Below are 24,374 nucleotides of genomic sequence, written 5' to 3' on the forward strand. Positions count from 1 at the left end.
TTATTAACAATTAGTATCGGTGCATTTCACGAGATACACTAGGTCTAATCGCTTTTTCTTCTAGTATCTCTTGCCTCTGCTTTGGTAACTTTCTCATTTTAACTGGTGCCATTATATGTAAGGCCTTGGTCACTGGCTTCATCTCAGGTGCTAAGTCAATCGCGAGCTTCATTTCTCTATCTGGAGGAAATGTCGATAACTTATCCGGAAACATATCTTGAAACTCTTTAATTGCTATAAAATCTTTAATTTTGTTTGCTTCTAACTTTTATTTATCTCATAATCACCATAATGCTCACATCTTGATCACCGTAATCATCGTTAACAAATTCTTTACCTTCATTCTTCCTTTATACCTCATGATATTCTCATTCGACGTCTTCAAGACTATCTCTTCATCACGACGGTTCGTCTGGGCATCATACTTAAATATTTTAACGCATAAAGTATTCACGATAATCATTCACATCAACACATCTGTATTCTGAATAACATATTTCACAGGAAAATCGCAATTTCTCGTTCACGGAGACGTATTTCTTATTGGAGTAGATTCCCTTGGCTCCTAGTGGATTCTTCACTGGGGCTAGTGATTGTAATCTTTTCCATATGCCCTGGTCTCCTTTCCGTGTATAAGAGGTGGCTGGAACTTTGTCCGCTTGGTTCATAATACGTTGATTTGTTTGAAAAACTTTTGCAAAGAACGAAGGTATAACGAAATAGAAGGATTCACAATTCAACAAAAATTGGAGTTGAAAAGAAAAAAAACAAGGATTGGAATATGAATGAGACAACCACATTGGTACTTAAGATGGCCATTCTTTCATACCATATGGTATACAGCACATGATTAGGTGGCGTCCCACCCGACTCTTCGTCATTCTGACAAAGTGTCTCACCATAACACTGTTTGTCTCAATCAGAGAGCAAAACTCAAGGGAAACAATTAAATTTGAAAGGAATGCAATATCCTCCTTTTCGATATCATAGCAAAGAGTTTATTTAAGAAAAGAAGTTTATACTTATTTAAGTATCGAAAAGGAATATACGCTGTAATATTGAAGGCAAGAACGATATCATTGGTCACCATTCACATTTTACTTGTATTCATCTTCCAAGCTTGTTCGATCATACTCCCATTGTTCCATATAACAATTTTAGAAAATACATTGAAATGCCTTCACAATTTAAGCATTCTGGTAGATTCTTACTTGTTAAGTCTTGCGTCTTTACCATCGCACCTACACGTATAATATTTTAACAATTCAATCATAATGACGTTCTTATCAGATAACTTCGGGCTTCCTCCTTTTAATTTAGAATAAGCACGAACCATTCGATATAACGATCCTTTTGTTAATAATATTCAGCTTTTAGAGAGGTCTGGAAATCTTTCCAATCTTCTTCGATCACGCTCTGGCTCCTGTTAAATCAATGAATTCTTCGAACTCTGATAGTCCTAGTAATTGAATGTATAGTTACTCATTACGCTGATTCTGTTGTAAATTTTATCAAACAATACTTGCACTTTACTGTTAGGAATAATCAACTTCTTTATAATCATAGGTTACTTCGTTCTCGAATTAGCAATACTAAGTCTGAAACAGCATCCTTCCAGGTAATTCGGGCTTTCTAATGAACAAGAAACTCAAATAGTAACTTGACAACCAATGTTTTAAAAAAAATCATTTTATTCGAGAAGGCTTTTAGAAATTTGTAAAGGAAAATCTTTTTCGAAAGCTTGTTAAAAATTTTGAAAATCACAAATCTGATTATCCTTACTATATGAGTTGGTTGTTGTCCTTCCGACCTATAACAAGGTACCACATCAAAGGAACGATCACAGAAAAGTCCGTTCACTTCAATGTACCTTTTCTCCTTCATCATGTCCATTTACCCTCCTTAATCAACGAAACTTCAATTGTCGTTGCATATTATCTTATTCGTAGCTTCACATCAAGGCTCTCATACTGAAAATGCTCCCGTTATCCACTATACAATTGTTAAGTGGAACAGACTATCCAATAGTCAACAAGTTGACTAATGTCACATCATCTTGTCACTATAGATATATCACATTGTCATAACACCATTAATTATCTTCAAGAAAGCTCCAGAACCATAATCTCCTCTAATTTTCTTTTCAATACTTATGTAATTCATTCCATAAACTAGTCATGGGTGGCCTAATCTCTAATGGCTTCTTTTAATCTGGTAACAACTATCCTTCGGAACACCTGAATCTTCTTTCTAGACTTCTTCTTACCTTTATTTATATCTCAAATACTCACCATTCACTGTAACTTCCGAATTCATCCTTGTAGGTAAATTTACTTTATAAGACAAGTTTTAAACTGGGGTTATAGATCAGGGTGTAGGGTAAACTGAGGAGATACACTCACAGCCGAATGTCTAGTAAAACAAGAATACACAGATGGAGGTTCTTAAATAGGTAGTCTCATATCAAGAGGTGGTGGAATAGCATAGAATAGCTTGAAGAGGTGCAACTATCATAACGGAAAGTAGTGCCATTAATACTGATGGAGGAACAAAGTGCAAATCAACTCTGAGAGAAGATGACAGTCCTCAAATGGAAAGCTCCAAACGATCAGATGATACAGGGAAATCAGGATATGCCATTGCCGTTGTCTGGAAATCACGTCGCCATCTAAAAAAAATCCCGAATCGCAATACGAACCGTGTCGGAGACTTACTATACAATCGCACTCATCCTCACGACGTCTTCTCTTTCTATTTCCTAATCCTAATCCTAACCCTCTACCCAATCCCGACAATCTAGGCTTGTTTCAGTGACTTATAACCTGTAGCTCTGATACCAACCTGTGGCGCCCTCCGAACCCGGGTCAGAAGTTTGGGGTCCACAATACAAACACAATATATCAACCTGTATATGAAATATTAATTGCAATGACCCTGCTCTATGTAACCATGGATCGCAACAGGTTTTAGTATGAAAACAAGCCACAACTTTAATTATTATTACAACGTACCAAATCCTAACTAATTTAACTTACAACCGATAATAAAATTATTCTTACAATCTTACTATCTCACTACCGCCATAAGCTTCTGCTAGCTCGATCCAACTCAATCTGGAATCCTAGCTCGTACATTGAACTGGGAAACCTCACTATCAACCGTATCCCTTTTGAACTGTAGAATATATAAAAAGATTCACAAGAGTGAGCTAACTAGCTCAGCAAGTCATAATAACGATAACTAAGGTTAAACAATGATAAAGTGAGATGATTCAGATGAATCAAGTTTCTTTTTAACTAATCACTAGAATTGGATATTCATTTTAAGTTATAAAATCAAGGTTAGGCTGCTGATCAGTCACGCACTAACCCCGAGCAAAGCACACAGCACTGCTCTAATTACTGGATCCAAGGCACACATTGGCCTAATTCGACCACGAATCTGGTCTGACCACGAATCTGGTCCACATAAGAAAACTATCCAATTCTAAAACAATTCAATGTAATAAACAATGTAATTCAATAAGCAAGATCATAATCAACATTGATAAAGAATTTGTACAAAAGCGTAATGCGATTCATGAGTATCATAAGGTATATCAAGGTATGTACGAGAAACGGTTTTTAACCTGTAAAAGGATCAGGTATTAGACAAATAATGGTTTTTCAAGGTATAGTTCTTTGAGGTTTTAAAGAATGGTTGAAGTATAAAAGTTTATGTGTTCTCAAACAATTTTGTTTCAGTGTTTGGTGTTTGGTAGTTATACATTTGGGAAGTAGTATCATATTTGGGTGGTTTGGTATCTGAAAATCAATAAAGGATGGTTTACACAGAATAAGGCTTATGGCTCAAGATCAAGAGAAATCAGGATTCAAGGTTAAATAGTTTAAAACACTTGCAATACAAAACAGGAGTTGTTTTAAATAATAGCGACATGTTCTGAAACAGTTCGAATATACTTGCAATATATCTTAAAGAAAAGTTCGGAAGTACTTGCCTTACAAGGCTTTACAACTATTACTGATCAACTCTGAGCCGACTTTGCTGCTCAGGCTCTAACATCCAACCACTAGATCTCATTGGATTCAATTTCGACACTCGGTCTTCCTGTTGAAACTCTACTGAGCTCGTCGACTGACCACTAGGTTATCTTTAGTCCATCGTCCACTTTCAGGTTCCCGACTATAACCTACAGGGTCGAAATACCCTACGTTAGACGTCTAGGTATGCTTGACATATCCTCGATACTAATTCTTACCCACCGATATTCAAACCCGACTCGTAATTATTCATATTAGAATAACACTGACAACAATTAGGGTTCACATTCTTGAAATCGATCCAGTGTTCATTTTCAGAAAATACGTATACTCGTCATTTTACGAAATTAGGGTTACTATGTTTTGGTCAAAACATACAACACAATATAAAATCAGGTTCTGTATAAAACATACATATATGTATTTACTTATACTTGCTCGACGTTCCGATAATCCTCGGATACGCTCCCGTATTTACGTAATTCAGTTTCCGAAAATCGGGCAGCGTCTCCTTTGTTTATCGGACTACCCGTCGAAACATTAATCGACATCAATTCAACAACAACAATTCAATTTAAAACACGACAACCAATCACAACTCGCAAATTCCAATCACCGATACAATTTAGTAATCACAACCAACTTAACCATTACGATTCAATATTTGCTAATTAACTATTTCGATCCAGAATAAAAACACAATACGACTTTTATTTATTAAAAAATATTAGGACTCAGAATCGTGTCATCACAGTCCACCATCGGCTCGCTGAGGCTCATCGCCGATGGCGATAAAATTCGCGGGTACCCGATTAATTTCGGGTTTCCAACGCGTATTTCACCGATTAATTACAATTATTCCTGCACGAAATATAATTTATTTCACGAATTGCCTTCAAATAATTCTGCAGAAAATGAAATAAACCAATAAATATAATCAGCTCAAATCAATCAGGAGCAGCACGTATACAACACGCGCGGAGAGCCAAAAGGAAACACGGTAACAACAGGACATAAAGAAACAGGCAGCCGAGCAAACAATAATAGGAACTACACAAAGCACGCAACATAAGCGCTCAGGGAAAAGAAGAGACGGCGACAAAGCCACCGGAATAGAGCAGGGCGGCGAAGTACTGGAAAAAAAAGACAGGAACCGGCGAAGCAACCCTGAAAGGATGGGCAACCGAGAGCTTACATGTATGTATATAAGTGTATGCATCTGTTTGTGCAGGAGAGAGAAGAGAAATCACAGAGAAATTGGAGAGAAGAAAACGAGAGAGGGATGAGATGAGGGAGACAGACTGTGTTATATTTTGTTTTGCATGTATATATTTATTTCTTTTTTTATTCTGCAGCAACCAATGAGCAGTAGCCGCGAATCTGAAGAATAGCTAAAATTGTGCCACGTGCCCCTTTTCCTTTTCTTACAGCCCCATTTTGTCCCGTTTTTACAAGTTTAACGAACCATCGCGCTAATAAAATAATCCCGAAAAATTCCAAATAAATTTTTAAAATGTCCTGAATAATTTAAAATGATTAAAAATAAATTTTTCAAAATTTTTAAAGTATTTTTAAAGCATAACTCGTACTCGCCTTTCATAATTAACGAACCGAGCTACACTTAAAACAATTTCAGAAAATCATGTGAATAGTTTTAAAATGTTATAAATATCCCAAATTTAATTAAAACATATTTTTCAAAATTTTAAAACAATTTCTAAAACACAATTTATACCCGTTTTTTAACAATTAACAAAACAACGCGTGGGTGAAATTAATCCCAAAAATTTTCGAAATAATTTTAAAATTCTCGGAATATTCCAAACTTAAATAAATATGAGTTTCATAATTTTTGAAGAATTCTGGAATTAAATACGAATTTTACAATTAAATGTAATCAGAAAATCATACAGGGTTAAATAATTGATACAATATTAATATCTAAATTTTATAAAATCCCAAAAATAATTATTATAATTATAAAACCATAAAAATGATTTTAGAGATAATCTAAATTTTTATGCAAATAAATTTGTATTAAATCCACTTTTAAAAGTGAAACAACTCAGTACAATTCCATAATTAATTACGAGAACAACCGACACACTATAAATCACACATACATAATAATAAAACAACACCGAGCTGACAAAACTATACACATAATTCATTTATTCAATAATTCCACAGTTACACATTTAAATTATATAAAAATACATGAGTTGTTATACCTTCCTTGGCCTTTCACCAGTGGGTGGCCTCTCTCTTAGGAGGGTAAGTGACAAAACCAGTCTTTTGTGATTCGTCAATCATTTAGAATCTCAAATGATTCTTATATTTCCTTTAGCCAGGCTCTTGCCTCGACTGGGTCAGCTTGTTCCTTGGAACTCTGAGAGCTTAGCGACTTAAAGGTCCTGAAAGAATTTCTCACCGCATTGTTTCCTCAGGGTGGTGGTTGGGGATAATAGTCTAAGTTCTGTCTAGAAAGGTCCATAAATTGTCGTATAGGAGTACCGTCTCGGGTCTCCTTTCCTTACTCGACTTCTGTTTCCTTAGTCTAAACGTTCCCTCCTCCTCCCCATAATCGGGGTCATCCTACATGTTTTAAATCCTCATTTTCCACTTCATTATGTTATGGGTTCCTTCTATCTTAATGGCGACCTCCCTGACTATCACATTCAGGGTTTGCTCTAAATCTTATTCCTCAAACTAGCTTTCATCTAAGATCTCATCTTTAAGCTCTTGAACATTTGGAACCCAAATTCTGTAGGAATACCTCATTATTCCCTTATCATCTTTCTCGGTATTAATCTCTTATCTATTCGTTGGCTCTCTGCCTTCATTCATCACTTTTTCTGGCACAATATGTTCTTTTCCAATAATTCGGGCTGTATTGCAATCTCAAACAGCTTTTCGGTACCGGCTCCGGTTACCTTCACTTCTATTTCCATTTTCTCAAAATCTCTTATCAACTCTCCCAAAGACATTTTCATCTTGAGTCTCTCCTTTATACTAAGGGCATTAGCCACCATTTTGGCTTTCCCTGATGATAAAGAATCTCATAATTATAATCCTTGATTAGCTCTAACCACCTCCTCTGGCGCATGTTGAGCTCTTTCTGCGTGAAAATGCACTAGAGCACTTATGGCTTGTGTAAATCTCGCACTTCTCTCCATACAAGTAGTGCCTCCAATCTTTAGGGCAAAACTATTTCCACGAGCCCAAGCTCATGGGTGGGGATATCGAATTTTATATTCCCTTAATTGTCTTGACGCGTACGCGATTACCTTGTTGTGCTGTATAAGAAGCACCCTAATTCCTTATGCGAAGCGTCACTACAAATCACAAAATCTCATTTTCCATCCGGCAACGCCAACATAGGAGCCGTCACTAACCTTTGCTTCAGTTCTTGAAAGCTGTTCTCGCATTTCTCTGTCCATTTGAACTTCTCAGTCTTATGAGTAAGCCGCGTTAAAGGGGATACTATCTTTACGAACTTGAACGAACCTCCTGTAGTAACCGGCCAATCCTACCTCTGATAGTCGCCCTAACCATGGTCATCAATTCCTCAGTGGTCCTTTATTCATTTCTGTCAGGTTCCTTCACGGGATCCTTCTCAACAATAATCCCTTCTAGGACAACATCCTCAACCGCTACATCCTCAATATGAACATCATCCGGTCCCGTGTTAGGACGCTCTATCGGATCCACAATCTGATCTCCAATAACTAATAAAACATCATCACGTTGTTGCTCCTCAACCTCAGGGTTCAGAGTCTCGCTACCATATATGATAACGAACTACGCTCCTATCACGATATTTATAAGGGTTCCTATAAGGGTTTTAACTGTCAGTACTATGTTAGGTAGTCCGACTATGAACTTGGCAAGAGTTCTTATTTATCTTAGTGAACTTATTATTTTAACGTCACTTCATCTCTGAGGTTTATAACGCTTAGCTCTGATACCATTTCTGTAACACCCCCAAATCCGGGGTCGGGGATCCGGGTTGTCACGAGTTCCATTTCCCTTAATAACACCCAATCTTAATAAACAATCAACTACTCTGTACTGTGACACCACAATAAACACATACACCATAAGTTATAGTCTCAGAGATGAATATCCAAAAATAACACGAGTCATTTTATTCCACAATTATATGCCATTACACCTTAAAAGGGTTTCTGAATAAATTTACATTTCTTTTCCATTATTACAATTGATAAAGATACATAAGTCTGGTACATCAAAAGTTGAAAGCCTAGCCTATTGGTAGTTCCTACCTCAGCTACAGCGACATCAACGCCTATAGGAAACTGTGAAACGTATCCTATCCGCTCGTGAATTGGGAGCTTGGTCCTGTTCATCTTGTCTATCTGATGTTGTATGATGAAAGAAGAAAGCAAGGGTGAGCAACAAGCTCACCGAAATAATATGTATAATGATTAACAATATACGAGCATTCTCATAGTACTCATGAAAGTCTTGGTCAAGTAAAAAAATGAACCAAGTTTGATATCTTATCGCGACCAAGTCACAAAATATTCAGTATATATGTATATATATACTTTTCAAAATCTTGGAAGTCCTCTTCCATGCATAATATACACAGAGTTCCAGTTGATAACTGTATAAAAATATCGTTGCAAGGTGATCTCATATAACTAACCTTGTCTCAACGTTTTTGTAAAAATCTTTATCATGCATAAGATAATCATTAACCAGATATAAGTTGAAAATATGAAGTTACAAGATACTCCAATATACTTATATCTTTTCCGGATACTACTTGAACTACCACCATTCAAGGTATCATCAGTTTCAAAAGTTCATCACATAGATGAGACTACAAGAAAAGACTTGAATAGATTGAATTTTGAAATATCCTCAAAATGAAATAAAGTTACGAGATACTTCATTTGATGAAAACATCATTTTGAAAACACGACCCTGCCAACACTCAACAATCGCCCAACTGTAGCCTTTCTATCGAAGTGCTCTGGGTAGTGTTGCAGAAATATCCAATTGGATGATGAACTCATTACGGGATTTTGCCGCGCCAGGAAGACCACTCACGATGATCAGTCGCAGTAGTGCAACCCTGCCATTTTCTACATGTAGAGGAGAACAGTCGGATTTACTTGTCAACCGAACCCTGGACTCCTAAGGAATGGACCGTCTTAGCGGAACTTCCAGGCCATTTGGGCCAATATAATAAGGCTGGGACGGCGCCACTCGACCACTTATGCCACTCCTAGTTCAGATGAAATCCATGACTCTGAAACGTAAAGCTTGTCCCCCCTTTCCCCAAGTAGAATTTGTTGATACGGCTCCACCAAGAAGTCGTATCTAGTTGGAAAGAAAAACTCACCGATATATCCCAGGCGGTGCCTGTTAATGGATTAACTTGTTCCAAGAATTTTACTTCCCGAGTGTTGGGTAAGTAATCAAAAACTCTTTTATCAAAACAGCAACCTTGTTGCGAATATAAAATATACCACAGAGCCAGATCCCTCAGGTTTTGAGCGAGTATTTAAATCCCCTTCGAAAGGAAGATCTTAAATATAAAAAAAATGAGTTTTGGGATCCGCCCTAACCTTTAAAAATCATTTTGAAGACTCGAAAACATTTTTAAGAATGTTTGGAGTAATGCTGATTTAATAAAATAAATCAGTCCCAATATATTAGAAAATATCTGAATATTATTATTTAAATAATATTCCCATAAAGAATAATCTTTATAAAAATAATTGAAGTAGAAGTTTTAAAACTCATACTTGAAATGAATAATAAATAACCAAAGATATACTTATACGAAAGTACGATCTTTATTTGAATAATCAAAAATAAGTTTGATTATCGAAACATTATTCTTTAATAAAATAAAGAATATTATTTAATAAAATAAGCGGAGTCATAAGTCCTCGAATGAATATTCAAAACAATATTCATTAAATAAATTAAGCGGAGTCATAAGTCCTCGAATGAATATTCAAAATAATATTCATTAAGTGAAATAAAGTTATCGAATAAACCTTATTCGAATAATAGTTTTGAAAACTATTTATATGTATATAAATAATTATATATATATATATAATATACTCGGGAACATCGTCTCCCGGTTTAGAAAATATGTTCACCTTTGGGTCCCTTATACTAAGGGTATACGCAACTACTGCTTATCTCTAGCATAGGTATAATGCAACTTATAAGCAATTGAATCAACAATTAGATATCAAGATTACGAAACAGACATGCATATATACCAAATCAGCATGCTCCAATATATCGCAAGATTTACTAATAACAATCATGCACTTATCACAAGATAATGCATATATATATATATATACATCACAACAACAGTATAACGGGTAGAAAACTTGCCTGAGTGCTCCGAGGTAGACTTAAGCTTAGAGTGGGTCCGGTAACCTATGAACAACAACATAAGCCAGAATTAAACCACGATTGCTTAAGAAACTAGACTTTAACCAATTGAACCCTAACGTTTGCTTATGGTCATTTCTACGCTTAACAAATCACATAAGTCGTTCAAGTACCCTCGGCTCCACCATTTTTAATAAATTAACCGTTACGAATTTTAAGTCGACGCTTTCGCGAATACCCTACCAACTGCCTAGTCCACTTTATATAATTGTTTCATACTCCAATTAGTCATTTAAGGGCCTTAACCAAGGTTTCAAAGTAAGGCAAGGGGTAATGGTTCGTTCGTGAAATGTCGTTACTTAAAACGGCCGTTTCTCCTAAACCGTACATCGGATTCAAGCGAACCACATATCAAAACGAAGCTCGTAACATGAACTATCTAAACATGGCAAAGGTTAGAATCTTTCAGTGGGTTCACAGGTCCTAAAGTTAAAAACAGAACAGTTAAGGAAAATCGGGCATTATGACGACTATGTTTACGCGATTACCAAGTTTTAAACCACTCCAAACAACCACCATTCAACTCACAACCAACAATACAACCAACCCTCATCCAAACCTTACTACATCAGTTCCCAAACCTCAAGATTTTCCAATTTATACAACCCCACACATGAACTACTAGCTATACTTAAGTTTCATTAACTATAAACAAGATTTCAACATCCAAATCACTACAAATCCAATCCAAACTCTAAACACACAAGCATCATGCTTCTCATTTACTATAACCATCAAAACCCTCGTAATACTCAAAGTAAAGTTAGGGTTTGGAGGTGTTATACCTTCCTTGGAGTGATTAGAGTAGCTAGGAAGTCTTAGGGAGCCTCCTACAAGCTTGATCTTTCCAAAGAAATCAAGAACACAAAGTTAGGTTTTGAAGTTTATAAAAGTTAGATTGAAAGAACTGTCAAAACGAGGGTCTTACCATGCTTATTTTGACGAGACTTGTGAACAAGAGTTGTAGGCCATCTCAATACCTTTCCAAAGCGCTATAGAACATACTATTTGAGTGAGTATTGAAGGAGATATGGTAGTTTGAAGTTGCTGCTCTGGTTTTGGCCGAGAGCTTTTGTTCTTGGAAAGCAAAAGTCAACTTCTAATTTATGTTTTGTGATTTGTTTTGCCTTGGCTTGGTTGCTACCTTTTGTTTGTTAATTAAATTGTTACCATGGTAAAAATTGTGTGGCTCACAATCAACCAACCAATCCTTCCCACTTTGGCATGCTCATGTCATCTGCTTATGTCATCTTGTTACACTTGTCTTCCTCTTGTTGGTGTGATGACATCATCGTCCATTAACCTCTTTGATTAACCCCTAATTACTTGGCTAATGACCGCTGATCTGTTATACGGTTCGCTTAACTTTCGTTCTCGTTTATCGTTTGAGGGATCATACCCGGGATCTTATTACTTGGGTTCCCCTAAACCTTTCTCAATATTTTATATTCCTTTTATGATCCTCTCTTATAATCCTTGAATTAAATCCTTTTAATCATGTTACCTTATACTCAATTCTTTCAGTATCTGGTGGATTTTCGGGAAAAATCAAAGTGTTTGAATTTGGATTTTGACGATCTTTACATACACTTATTTACTTTATGGAATACTAATATGATCTTAGAATTTCCATAACAGTACTCCTATATAGCGTGGTCTGATAATTTTCCTTAATCAGCATCATCAGCAAAAGTTACTATTCATCCGTGTTTCAAAAATTCCAAAAATTGGGGTTATTACAGCAACGGTTTCCAACTCCTCAAGTTTAAGCTTCCGACCGAGATAGAATACCCTTCATGAACTTTGCATAGCTCGGCATCTGTTTTAGAGCTTCCGTAAAAGGTATGTTAATGTGCAACTTCTTGAAAACCTCCAAAAACTTAGCAAATTGCTTGTTGGACTTCTGCTTCTGAAGTCTTTTAGGATATGGAGGTGGGGGATAGACTTGTTTGTTCCATGTATTATGCTCAGGAATAGTGTTTTCAACCACTTTCTTCTTTGTTTCAGCTTCTCCATCCTTTTTCTCAGCAGAATCAGCCAAAATCTCAACTTATGAATTTTGAGAGGGCGCGGGCGCGCTTCCATAGGGCGCAGGCGCGCCTGCATTCTTGAAAAAAATTCTAGCTTCTTCTTTTTCTTGATTCTGAGGGCTCGCAACCCTTCCAGACCTCAGGATGATTGCCTTAAGCTGTTTTTTGACTTCCCTCTTGCCTGGATTAGCCTCTGTGTCACTTGGAAGAGTTCCTTGAGGTCGGTTCAATAAGGCGTTAGCAATCTGCCCAGTCTGATTCTCCAAAGTTTTGATAGAAACTGCTTGGCTTTTGCACATAAGCCTGAACTCCTCCAATTCAGATTTTTCATTAGAAGATTGACCAGCACCTCCATGAGATTGTTGTTGCATTCCCTGTGGTTGAAATTGTTGCCTTGGTGCAAACTGTTGCTGAAAACCAGGAGGATTAAATTGCTTGTTTCCAAACTGCTGGTAAGGATGTTGCATTGCATTCTGATAGTTGATCCGGCTGAAGTTAGGATGATTTCGGTTGTTAGGATGATAAGTAGCAGGAACAGGTTGTTGCGACCTCTAGAAGTTGCTCACAAACCGAGCTGATTCACTAGATATAGCACATTGCTCCGTCGCATGCGATCCTGTACAAAGCTCACAAAGACTCATTATCGGTTGAACACCATAGTTTGTCAGAGAATCGACCTTCATAGTCAACGCCTTTAACTGAGCAGTGATAGCTGTAGCTGTATCCACCTCCAGAATTCCTGCTACCTTGTCTTGTGGTAGCCTCTGAGTTGGATTCTGATATTTATTTACAGCCAACATCTCAATCAGCTCATAAGCTTTCTCATAGCTCTTAGCCCATAAAGCTCCACATGATGCTGCATCGAGCATAGGTCTTGACTGTGCTCCCAAACCATTATAAAAGCCATTGATCACCATCCAGTCAGGCATTCCATGATGAGGGCACTTCCTAAGCATCTCCTTATAGCGCCCCCAAGCTTTATATAAAGATTCACCTGATTGATGTGCGAACTGAGTAAGAGCATTCTTGATTGTAGCTGTCTTTGCCATACGGAAGAATTTAGTACGAAACTTTTGAGCAAGATCTTCCCATATCGTAATAGAACCTAGTGGTAGAGAGTGCAACTAGCTCTTAGCTTATCCCTCAAAGAGAATGGTAAAAGTCATAATTTACAGCATCTTCAGAAACATTATTGAACTTGAACGTGTCACGGATCTCGATAAAATCCCTGATGTGCATATTGGGATCTTCTGTTGCAGAACCCCCAAATTGAACTGAGTTATGTACCATCTGAATCATACCAGGCTTGATTTTAAAGATATTAGTTGCGATAGCTGGCCTGACAATGCTAGATTGAATGTCATTGATCTTTGGTTGAGAAAAATCCATCAACGCTTTCGTTGGTGCTGCTGGTTCTCCCATTGAAATAATCACTTCTTCTTCTTCAACCTTTTCAACTTCTTCTTCCAACTCTTTAACTTCGTCCAGTGTTTCCTTACGAGATTGAGAACGTGTTCACATACACGCTCTCTAGAGTACCTGAAACACAACAAAGTAACCTTATAAGTAAAATAATCCGAGAGTGAATTTTAACGACCACTGATGTCAAGCACATAAACTAAAATTTAACACAGATCCCCGGCAGCGGCACCAAAAACTTATTCACACTAAAATACACACGAAAATACATGCAAGCGTATGTAATCACAAGTAGTATAAGATATAAGTCAAGTTCGTTCCCACAAGGATTTGTTAAGGTTAAGTTCGGATTATGCACTTATGCAACAATGTATGATCATCGTTCACCGCTAAGACAAGTAACAAATTTGAGTTGATTAATTACTAAGAGATTAAACTAGCAAACTTGAACTAAGAGATTAAAACTGAATTACTTATATGAGAATAAACATAGGATTCTAACTTTATTAAATACTTTATTTAAAGTTTATGTCTTTATCAATAGCATGCGATGGTGATGATAACTAATCTAATAACACAAAATTAGTATACGCTATATTTCGATATACGTATACCCTACTACCAAGCATCCACAGTCAAGATAGAAGCTGAATAGACAGCAATTATGCTTAGACCCTATATGTCTATAAGATTTGAAAACATAACGGTTTAAGAACAAGTTATCTATTGTGATTACATAGGGTGTGTAATACGGTTAAAATTACCCACGAATTATGCATGTCAATTCCTACATAAACCTATGCTAGCATGGCAAGTTCTAAACCTCTATATTCACTTTCGCTTCAATAGAGATTAACAAACAATCTTAGATATTAGCTACACATCAAAGACGAATAAGCACAACCAAACTAGGAAATCATAAATCACCACACACTAAAGATTTAGAACAATAAACTATTGAAATCCATAACTAAATCTGCTAGAACTCCATGACAATGATTAGTTCATGATCGAACACATCATCACAATGGGTTCCAATGAAAACATGATACTAAATAAGTTCAGAATACTATGATAGAATATAGAAGTACTAGGGTTTAGAACAAATCAAAAATAAGCATCCAAAGTATCGACTAAATCAAAGAATACACAAAAATAAACTAGGTCTTCTTCTCCGTAGCCGTCTTGTGCTCTCTAGGTCTTTGTTATGCTCTTCATGGCTTTCTTGTTATTAAAAATGTCTTTTTATCTTTATATATCGGCCCCAAGTAGATCTGGACTCTTAAAATCTTCAAATCATAGTAGAATCAGGATTCTGAGATTTTATAATGGCGCGGCCGCCCCGCTTCCAGCCCGGGCGCGCTGACTTCCTGACAAACTGGCGCGTCCGCCCTGTGCTTGGCGCGGGCGCGCTGTTGTTCTGACCAAACTTCTGATTTTTGCTATTTTGCTCTCCTTTCTTTGTGCGATCTCCCGAAACTCCATTCCTGACCTCTTATTAGCATAAATCATTATAAAACTCAATTCCTCCTCCTGACTAGTACCCTGCAATGCAATTACACAAACACATCAAAAACACCACATACTTGAGTCCAAAACATCCAATTTAAGCCGATATGAAGCGTTCCGAGTGGATATAAAATCCACTTATCAGATAACTGCTATGCCACCAAAGAACTGAAGTATCATTGAAACAAAATAGGTGTATAGGAATAAAATGGATGAAAATGGAACTGTGACAAGAAACAAAGCAAGACTGGTTGCCAAAGGCTACTCACAAGAAGAAGGAATTGACTATGATGCAATTTTTGCTCTAGTTACAAGACTTGAAGCAATAAGAATTTTTCTTGCATTTGCCTTATATTTAAATTTCAATGTGTGTCAAATGGATGTGAAAAGTGCATTTTTTTAATGGTGAATTGGAAGAAGAACTCTATGTGCAACAACCACCTGGCTTTGAAGATCCAAAATTTCCAAAATTTGTATCTAAACTGTTAAAGGCTCTCTATGGATTGAAGCAAGCACCTAGAGCATGGTATGACACACTGTCAGAATTTCTACTCAAACATGGATTATTAGGGGATAATTGATAAGACTCTGTTCAACAAGCAACATGGTGATGACATTATCCTATTTCAAATCTATGTGGATGATATCGTCTTTGGTTCTACAAATGAAAATGTATGTCAAAGATTCTCAAGACTCATGTAGAGTGAATATGAGATGAGTATGATGGGAGAGCTATGTTACTTCCTTGGCCTTCAAGTTAGTCAAAGAAGTGATGGCATCTTTATTAGTCAAACCAAGTATGTCAAAGATCTGTTGAAGAAATTTGGAATGGTTGACTGCTCACCTGCATCAACACCTATGTCTACAGCTACGAAGTTGGATAAAGATAAGAAAGGAAAAAGTGTAGATATTTCAGGTTATATAGGATTGATTGGATCTTTGTTGTACTAGACTGCTTGTAGACCAGACATCATGTTTACAACATATCTGTGTGCTAGATTTCAAGCAAATCATAAAGAATCAAATTTGATGGTTGTCAAAAGGATTTTCAGATACTTGAAATGGACAATAAACTTGGGATTGTGGTATCCTAAGGGAAATGGTTTTGAAGCTGTTGGATACACAAGTGCAGATTTTGCTAGATGTAGGGTAGACAAAAAGAGTACAAGTGAAAGCTGTCAATTCGTTGGTCAAAGACTTGTATCCTGGTACAGTAAGAAACAACAATTTGTGTCAACTTTCATAGCTGAGGCCGAATACATAGTTGCTGGAAGTTGTTGCGCTCAAGTGCTTTGAATTAGAAATCAATTAATGGACTATGGCCTAGTGCTACATAAGATTCCAATCATGTGTGACAATACTAGTGCCATATCTATTGTTGTTAATCCAGTTAATCATTCTAGAACTAAGCACATTGATGTAAGGTACCATTTTATTAGAGAACATGCTGCAAATTGTACTATTGAGCTTATTTTTGTTCTAACAGAAAAATAATTAGCTGATATTTTCACTAAACCTTCGGATGAGACAACTTTCACTAGACTTGTAGGTGAAGTTGATATGTTGAACTCTTCATCCTGAAGGTAAGAACTCGGCTAATGTGTTGTAGCATATTAATTTCTGATAAATCAAAATTAATTTGATTTAATTAGAAATTAACTGAAATATGATTTATAAATATTTCAGGATTCTCTGTATATTTATTTTTCAAAGTTCAAACTTAACTTGAAATTCTTCCTAATTCTAAGCAAAACTATCTAAATTTTAATTCATATTTTCAGTATGTGAAACTAATATAAGATAGAACTGATAAATAATAAAAGTATGTAGAGAACCGAGTTCTCGATAAGTCTGTATGACTTCTTGACAAGTCATTTTGAGACTTCTCGACAGAGTTCTCGATAAGTCTTTTCCATGACTTCTCCACGGACTTCTTGATAAGTCTAAATGACTTCTCGATAAGTATAGTAGAGATCTCGATATATATATCAATGTAGAGTTCTCTACAAGCATAAATTTTAGACTTATCAATTACTCATAACTGAAATTATTTAATTCAATAAATTATTTCATTAAAATACTTTTGATATAAAATCAATTCTAATTTTATGTTGATTTAATCAATACAATTTGGAATAATTCAGTCCAATTAGGACAAACTGGGTATTTATTCTACATCTTGATAAGTCAATATCGAGTTCTTGATAAGAGTTATAATAGTGACATCTCGACATGAGTTTTCTAATTCACGTGACTTCTCGATAAGTAAATATCAACCATATATTCATATTTCTCGACAAGTTATATCTCTAGCCTATAAATACCCAAACATCTCGACATAACCACTCTTTACGCTTTCGAGATCTCAATTGACCTAATTTCTGCAAATTTTCACCGTTCTCACTCGTTTCAAGTTCTTTATTCCTCTAAATACTTACCTATTGAAACTCAAACACTTTAATTGGCTGCCAACAATGTTAGAGCTTTTATCCCAAAAGAGGGCACCAACTATTTGGCATTTGCTGATGCAAAAAAAGCTCTTGACAATTTCAAGTGCTTTGTGAGATTCATTGCAGATTCACATCTCTCAAGGGCCTTGACAGCTAATCATGTGCTTTACTTGGACTTGTTGAATGAATTCTGGAACTCTGTTGTGATTAACATTATTATCCATGAAAATTAAGTTGTACCCTTGGTGGTGAACTGCACAATTCAGGGTGTAGTTGTGAAATTCAATGCAAATAATGTCAACAAAGCTTTGGGGATTCCTACAGATAATATTATGGTGGTTCCAACAACACGGGAATTGGTTGATTTTATGGACTTTATCAACTACAGTGAGAAAATTGACATGGCCGGGCTGAACAAGAAAAATTAAAGGAGAGAATGGTCGTGTTTGACTCTATCGTAAGAGCATTCACATGCAGAAAGACTGGCTATAATAACATCTCAAGTGTAGTACAGAAATTGGTGTACTTAATGGCTTATAACAGATAGCTCAATATTGGAAGCTTGATCTTGGAGAACTGAGCACAAGGCTGACAATGCCTTTGGTAAGTAGAGGTAAAGAAATTTTATTTCCTAGATTTATAATGTACACTTTAAAAAGTAAAGTAGATGACATTCATTTGATTGATGGAATAGATAAAAGTCAAATATGCATTTGTAAACAAGTGTCCAAAGTTCTATTTGGTTCACTAACTACAAAGAATCAGGTAAAGCTAGTTTCAAATATCACTAACTTCATGTTGGAGAGAATTAGAACCTACCCTAACCTTTTGTATGACAAGAGGTCTAGTGCAATTTCTAGTACAACTATGGCTCCTGCAACTGTAAATGTACACAAATAGGACAACACACATGGGTCTTCCATAACTGATACCATTTCTTCATAAACAATAGATGCTAGAAAGCTAACTACTTCATCCTCTCAAAAGGATGGAGTTAGTAAAAAGAAGAGAAAGCAAATACCTTTGGTAACTGTTACTGATAGTGGTGAGGACCAAAAAAATATTGAGTCTCCCTTGGTCAGAAAGCCAAAGAAGCTAAGGAAGGTTGAGTTGACCACTCAAATAGCCACCTCTGCATCTTCTCAAAAAGATGCACTTGTAACAAAGGGGAATCAACAGACTCAAGGGACACCTTCTCAACAAGGTATCACTATTGAACAAAGCATTTTCCCCAATGCATCCTGTAAAGAGTCTGTTAGGGCGAAAACACGCGCTAAAATTACACGCAAGTATATGTGTTCACAATTAGTATAAGATATCAATCAGATTCATTTCCACAGAGACCGGTTTAGGTTAAGTTCAATTTATGCACCTATGCAACAATGTATAGTTATCGCTCAATGCTAAGATAAATAACAAATTGGGTTTTGATTAAACTAAGAGATTATACTAAATAGCATTAACTAAGGGAATTGAGATTGAATTACTTATATGAGACAAATATGGGCTTCTAACTTCATTAATACTTCATTAAAAATCATTGTTCTTAACCTTAGCATGCAATGGTGATGACAACTAATCAGATAACACAAAAATAGTAACCGCCAACTTTCGTTGCATGAATACCCTACTACAAAACATCCACAAAAGAGATAGAAGCTTAATAGACACCAAATATGTTGAGACCCTATATGTCTATAGAATTTGACAACATAAAGGTTTAATGATCAAGTCATCTATCGTGATTACGTAGGACAAGTAAGATGGTTAAAATTACCTACGAATCATGCATAACAATTATACATGAACCTATGCTAGCATGGAAAGTTCTAAATCTCTATATTCACTTTTGCTTCAATAAAGATTAACATGCTATCTTATATATTAGCTACGCACATAAGACGAATAAGCACAACCAATACTAGGATATTAATCAATCACCACATACCAAGATATTGAAACAAATTAACTATAGAAATCCATGAGTAAATCCGTTAGATTCCCATGATAACGATTAGTTCATAACCAAAATCATCGTCAACATGAGTTCCAATGAAAGCCCGATAATAAATAATATAAGAGTACTAGGGTTCAAAGACAAATCGAAAACAAGCATCCAAGTATCAACTATATTAAAGAAAATAAAAGTCTTCTTCTCGATAGCCTTCTCGTACTCTCTAGGTCTTCTTATGGCTCTCCCCTCGCTCCTTGGAGTTAAAAATGTCTTTTTACTGATATATATAGGCTCCAGGATGACCAGGACTCTTAACATCTCCAATATCTACTAAAATTAGGATTCTGGGGCAAAAATCGGGGCGGGGTGGCCGCACTAATTGCGGGGCATCCGCGATGTTTTGGCAAAAAGTCAGCGTGAGCGCGCCGGTTTTGGGGGCGGCCGCGCCTGACTTCTGGACTTTTTTACAGATTCTTTTTTTGGCCATATCTTGAGTTCTACTCGTCAAAATTAGGCGATTAGACTGCACACGCGAAGCTAACGAGATTCTCTACAATTTGGGAATGGCCTTGACTTCAGATTCTTGGTTCTTTTCAGCATATTTCCTTGAGAAGCTTCTTTCTTCCTCAAACTAATGCATGTAATGCAAAAACACAAAAACACATCAAACATACCAGATACTTGAGTCCAAAACACCAATTTCAGCCTGAAATGTAGCGTTCCAAGTAGATATAAAATCCACTTATCACACCCCCAAACTTGAATCGATGTTTGTCCTCAAGCATAAACAGACTCAAATCTATAAAACAAACCTAATGCATGATTGCAACTACTCATAAAAATATGAGTTGGCTACTAGCCATTTGACGCCTAGCCTTATTCACAACTAGCAATAAAATCCTAGCTTTTCTCTAGATTAAAATTCAGTGTTCTTTTTCCATTAAGAGAATACCAAAAATTCTAGATATAAACAGGTGATTAAATTTCAACAAATAAACAAATATGATCATGATCTAGCTCAAAAGCAATTCATAAGACTTAGTGAAAACAATTTTGTTTCTGGCATGCAAATCAATTCATTAGAACTTAATTATCCCTCTATTTTTCACCACCACACTCAAATCAACATCAACTTAACAAATAGAAACAGCTCAACCTAAGGGATCATGTTATATGCATGCAAGTGCAACTATATGAACTCACATAAAACACCAACAAACATGCAAACAAATATGTCTTAAATGAACAATCATGAAAAAATATGAATGAACTACAACTAAACATGCAATATGAATCTATATGAACTATATGGACACACACAAACTAATCCTTACATTATCACCCCCAAACTTAAGATTTTCAATGTCCTCATTGAAGGTAATAATAAGGATTTCAGGAATTTCTAGTTAGTGGAAGGATAACCCTCTTCGGGTGGAGGATCAGGTGGCCAATCAACCTCGACACCAGTTTCTCGAAAATAGTACCGAGAGTGTGTGCCAAATCTGCAGCAAAATGACAGTGAATATCGTGCATGGCCTCCATATGCCTAGTCAATCGCATGTATTGCGCATCACCAATACCGGCCCTATCAAATGCGTGTTGTGCATGAAAAGAACCCTCTGTAGGCACTAGAGGATCCGTTCGGCCACCCTCTACAACTCAAAAATATACCCCAAGCCCTTGTCATGGGGTGCACCTAATAATGCATAACTCAAATGATCTGGCAGTGGGTTGAGCTCAAATGTGGGAGCTTCTTCAATAGATGGTTAAAAACGCTCCTGAGAAATTTTTAGCTCTGCTAACCCAAGAGAATTGAATGGAATATCCAACTTCCTTTTCCACGGAGGTGCATTTAAAACCTGCAGTTGCTCTGCTCCTTCTTCATCTTCAATAATTGATTCCCCTATTAAGGATCTCTCTAAGGTATCTGACTTTGGCAATTGCTCAAGCTTCAAATTCATGACAGAGTCGACCTACTCTACTTCAAAGCACTGCTCTTTATCTGTGGGTAACTTTATTGCCTTGAACACACTAAAAGTGACCTTCTGATCTTGAACCTTCATCGTAAGCTCTCCTTTTTACACATCTATCATAGTTCGGGCTGTAGCTAAAAATGATCTTCCCAAGATGATAGGAATCTTCTTATATTCCTCGAAATCCAGAATTACAAAATCAACAGGGAAGATGAGTTTGTCCACCTTGACCAAGACATCCTCCACTATACCTCGTGGATAAGCGATGGAACGATCATCTAGTTGCAATGACATGTATGTCAGTTTCGGATCAGGTAGACCAAGCTTCTTATAGATAGACAAGGGCATCAGATTGATGCTAGCTCCCAAATCATACATGCATTTATCGAATGACAAGTTTCCAATAGTGCAAGGAATAGTGAAACTTCCAGGATCCTTAAGCTTCAGAGGCAATTTCTGATACAGAACTGCACTGCATTCCTCCGTAAGAGCAACGGTCTCTAAGTCATCGAGCTTCACTTTCCGAGAGAGAATACCTTTCATAAACTTTGCATAGGTAGGCATCTATTCAAGAGCTTCATCAAAAGGTATGTTGATGTGAAGTTTCTTGAACACCTCCAGAAACTTAGCAAATTGCTTATCCAACTTCTGGTTCTGCAGCCTCTTAGGAAAATTAGGTGGAGGTTCTCCCCTGTATTACCCTCAGGAGGAGTGTGTTCCACAGTTTTCTTCCTTGGTTCCACCTCGGCATCCTTCAGCACTTCTTCTTCAGCCACAACTTCATTTTCTGAAACTTGAGATATTTCAGGCTCTTTGTCTTGCTGAATTTGGGAGCTTGCGACCTTTTCGGATCTCAAGGTGATGGCGTTCACCTGTCCGTTAATTTCCCTATTTCCTGGATTAGCTTCTATATCACTAGAAAGCATTCCTGGTAGTCGATTCAATAAGGCGTTAGCAATTTTCCCTATCTGGTTCTCCAGAGTCTTGATAGAAATAGCTTGGCTTTGGCATATAAGAGCCTGGTTTTTGCACATAAGCCGCAATTCCTCCAATTCATATTTTGCATTCGAAGATAGACCTGCACCTCTATGAGTTTGTTGTTGAAGTTAGAGTTGTTATCTTGGTGCATATTTCAGATGTTGAAAACCAGAAGGATTGAGATGCTTATTTCCAAACTGCTGGAACGGCTATTACATCGCTTTCTGATTGTTACTCTAGCTAAAGTTAGGATGATTCCAGTTGTCAGGATGATAAGTGTCTGGAAATGGTTACTGCGATCTCTGAAATTTGCTCACAAACTGAGCTGATTCACTAGATATAGCGCATTGCTCTATCGCATGCGAACCTGCACACAGCTCACAAACACTGGTTATCTGATTGACTCCATAGTTGGCCAGAGAATTGATTTTCCTAGATAACGCCTTTAGTTGAGCAGTGATAGCCGTAGCTGTATCTACTTCAAGAACTCCTGCTACATTTCCCTATGGCAATGTCTGAGTTGGATACTGATATTTATTAGCAACCATCAGTTCAATTAGACCAAAAGCTTCCTTATAGCTCTTTGCCCATAATGCTCCACCTGATGCTGCATCAAGCATGGGTCTAGACTGTGCTCCCAACCCGTTATAGAAGCAATTGATGATCATCCAATCAGGCATTCCATGATGAGGACACTTCCTAAGCATCTCCCTGTAGCGCTCTCAAGCTTCACATAGAGATTCTCCCGATTGCTGCGCAAATTGAGTAAGAGCATTTCTGATTGTAGTTATCTTCACCATAGGGAAGAATTTAGTAAGAAACTTATGAGCAAGATCCTCATAAGTGGTGATAGAACCTGCTGGTAGAGAATGTAACCAGCACTTAGCTTTATCCCTCAGAGAGAATGGGAAAAGCCTCAGCTTTATAGCATCTTGAACCTGAAGGTGTCGCAGATCTCTATGAAATCCCTGATGTGCATAATTAGATCTTCCGTTGGAGAACCCCCAAACTGGACTGAATTCTGTACCCATTGAATCGTGCCAGGATTAATTTCAAAGGTATTAGCTGTGATAGCTGGCCTGACAATGCTAGATTGAATGTCATTGATCTTCGATTGAGAATAATCCATCAAAGCTTTCGTTGGTGCTGCTGGATCTCCCATTGTAATGAGTACCTGAAACACAAACAATTAAACCGTGAAAGTAAAAGAATCCGAGTCAGTGAACTTTAACGACCACTGATATCAAGCACATAAACTAAAATTAACCTCAAGTCCCCGGCAGCGGCGCCAAAAACTTGTTAGGGCGAAAACACGCGTTAAAATTACACGCAAGTATACGCGTTCGCAAGTAGTATAAGATATCAATCAAATTCGTTCCCATAGAGATTGGTTTAGGTTAAGTTCAATTTATGCACCTATACAACAATGTATGGTTATCGCTCAATGCTAAGACAAATAACAAATTGGGTTTCGATTAAACTAAGAGATTATACTAAATAGCATTAACTAAGAGAATTGAGGTTGAATTACTTATATGAGACAAACATGGGATTCTAACTTCATTACT

General features: G+C 36.7%; 2 non-coding genes across 2 annotated transcripts; both read left to right on the plus strand.

The window, feature by feature from the left end:
- The first annotated feature begins 13,450 nt into the window (after positions 1–13,450).
- Positions 13,451–13,557, plus strand: LOC141681063 (small nucleolar RNA R71). The gene has a single exon (XR_012558506.1). It is a non-coding gene; the product is annotated as a small nucleolar RNA R71 (small nucleolar RNA).
- A 9,927-nt stretch (positions 13,558–23,484) lies between these two features.
- Positions 23,485–23,591, plus strand: LOC141682235 (small nucleolar RNA R71). Its single transcript, XR_012559637.1, has one exon. It is a non-coding gene; the product is annotated as a small nucleolar RNA R71 (small nucleolar RNA).
- The last annotated feature ends 783 nt before the right edge of the window (positions 23,592–24,374 follow it).

Source organism: Apium graveolens, chromosome 8 (genome assembly GCF_009905375.1).
Source record: "Apium graveolens cultivar Ventura chromosome 8, ASM990537v1, whole genome shotgun sequence".
NCBI classification, from domain to species: Eukaryota; Viridiplantae; Streptophyta; class Magnoliopsida; order Apiales; family Apiaceae; genus Apium; species Apium graveolens.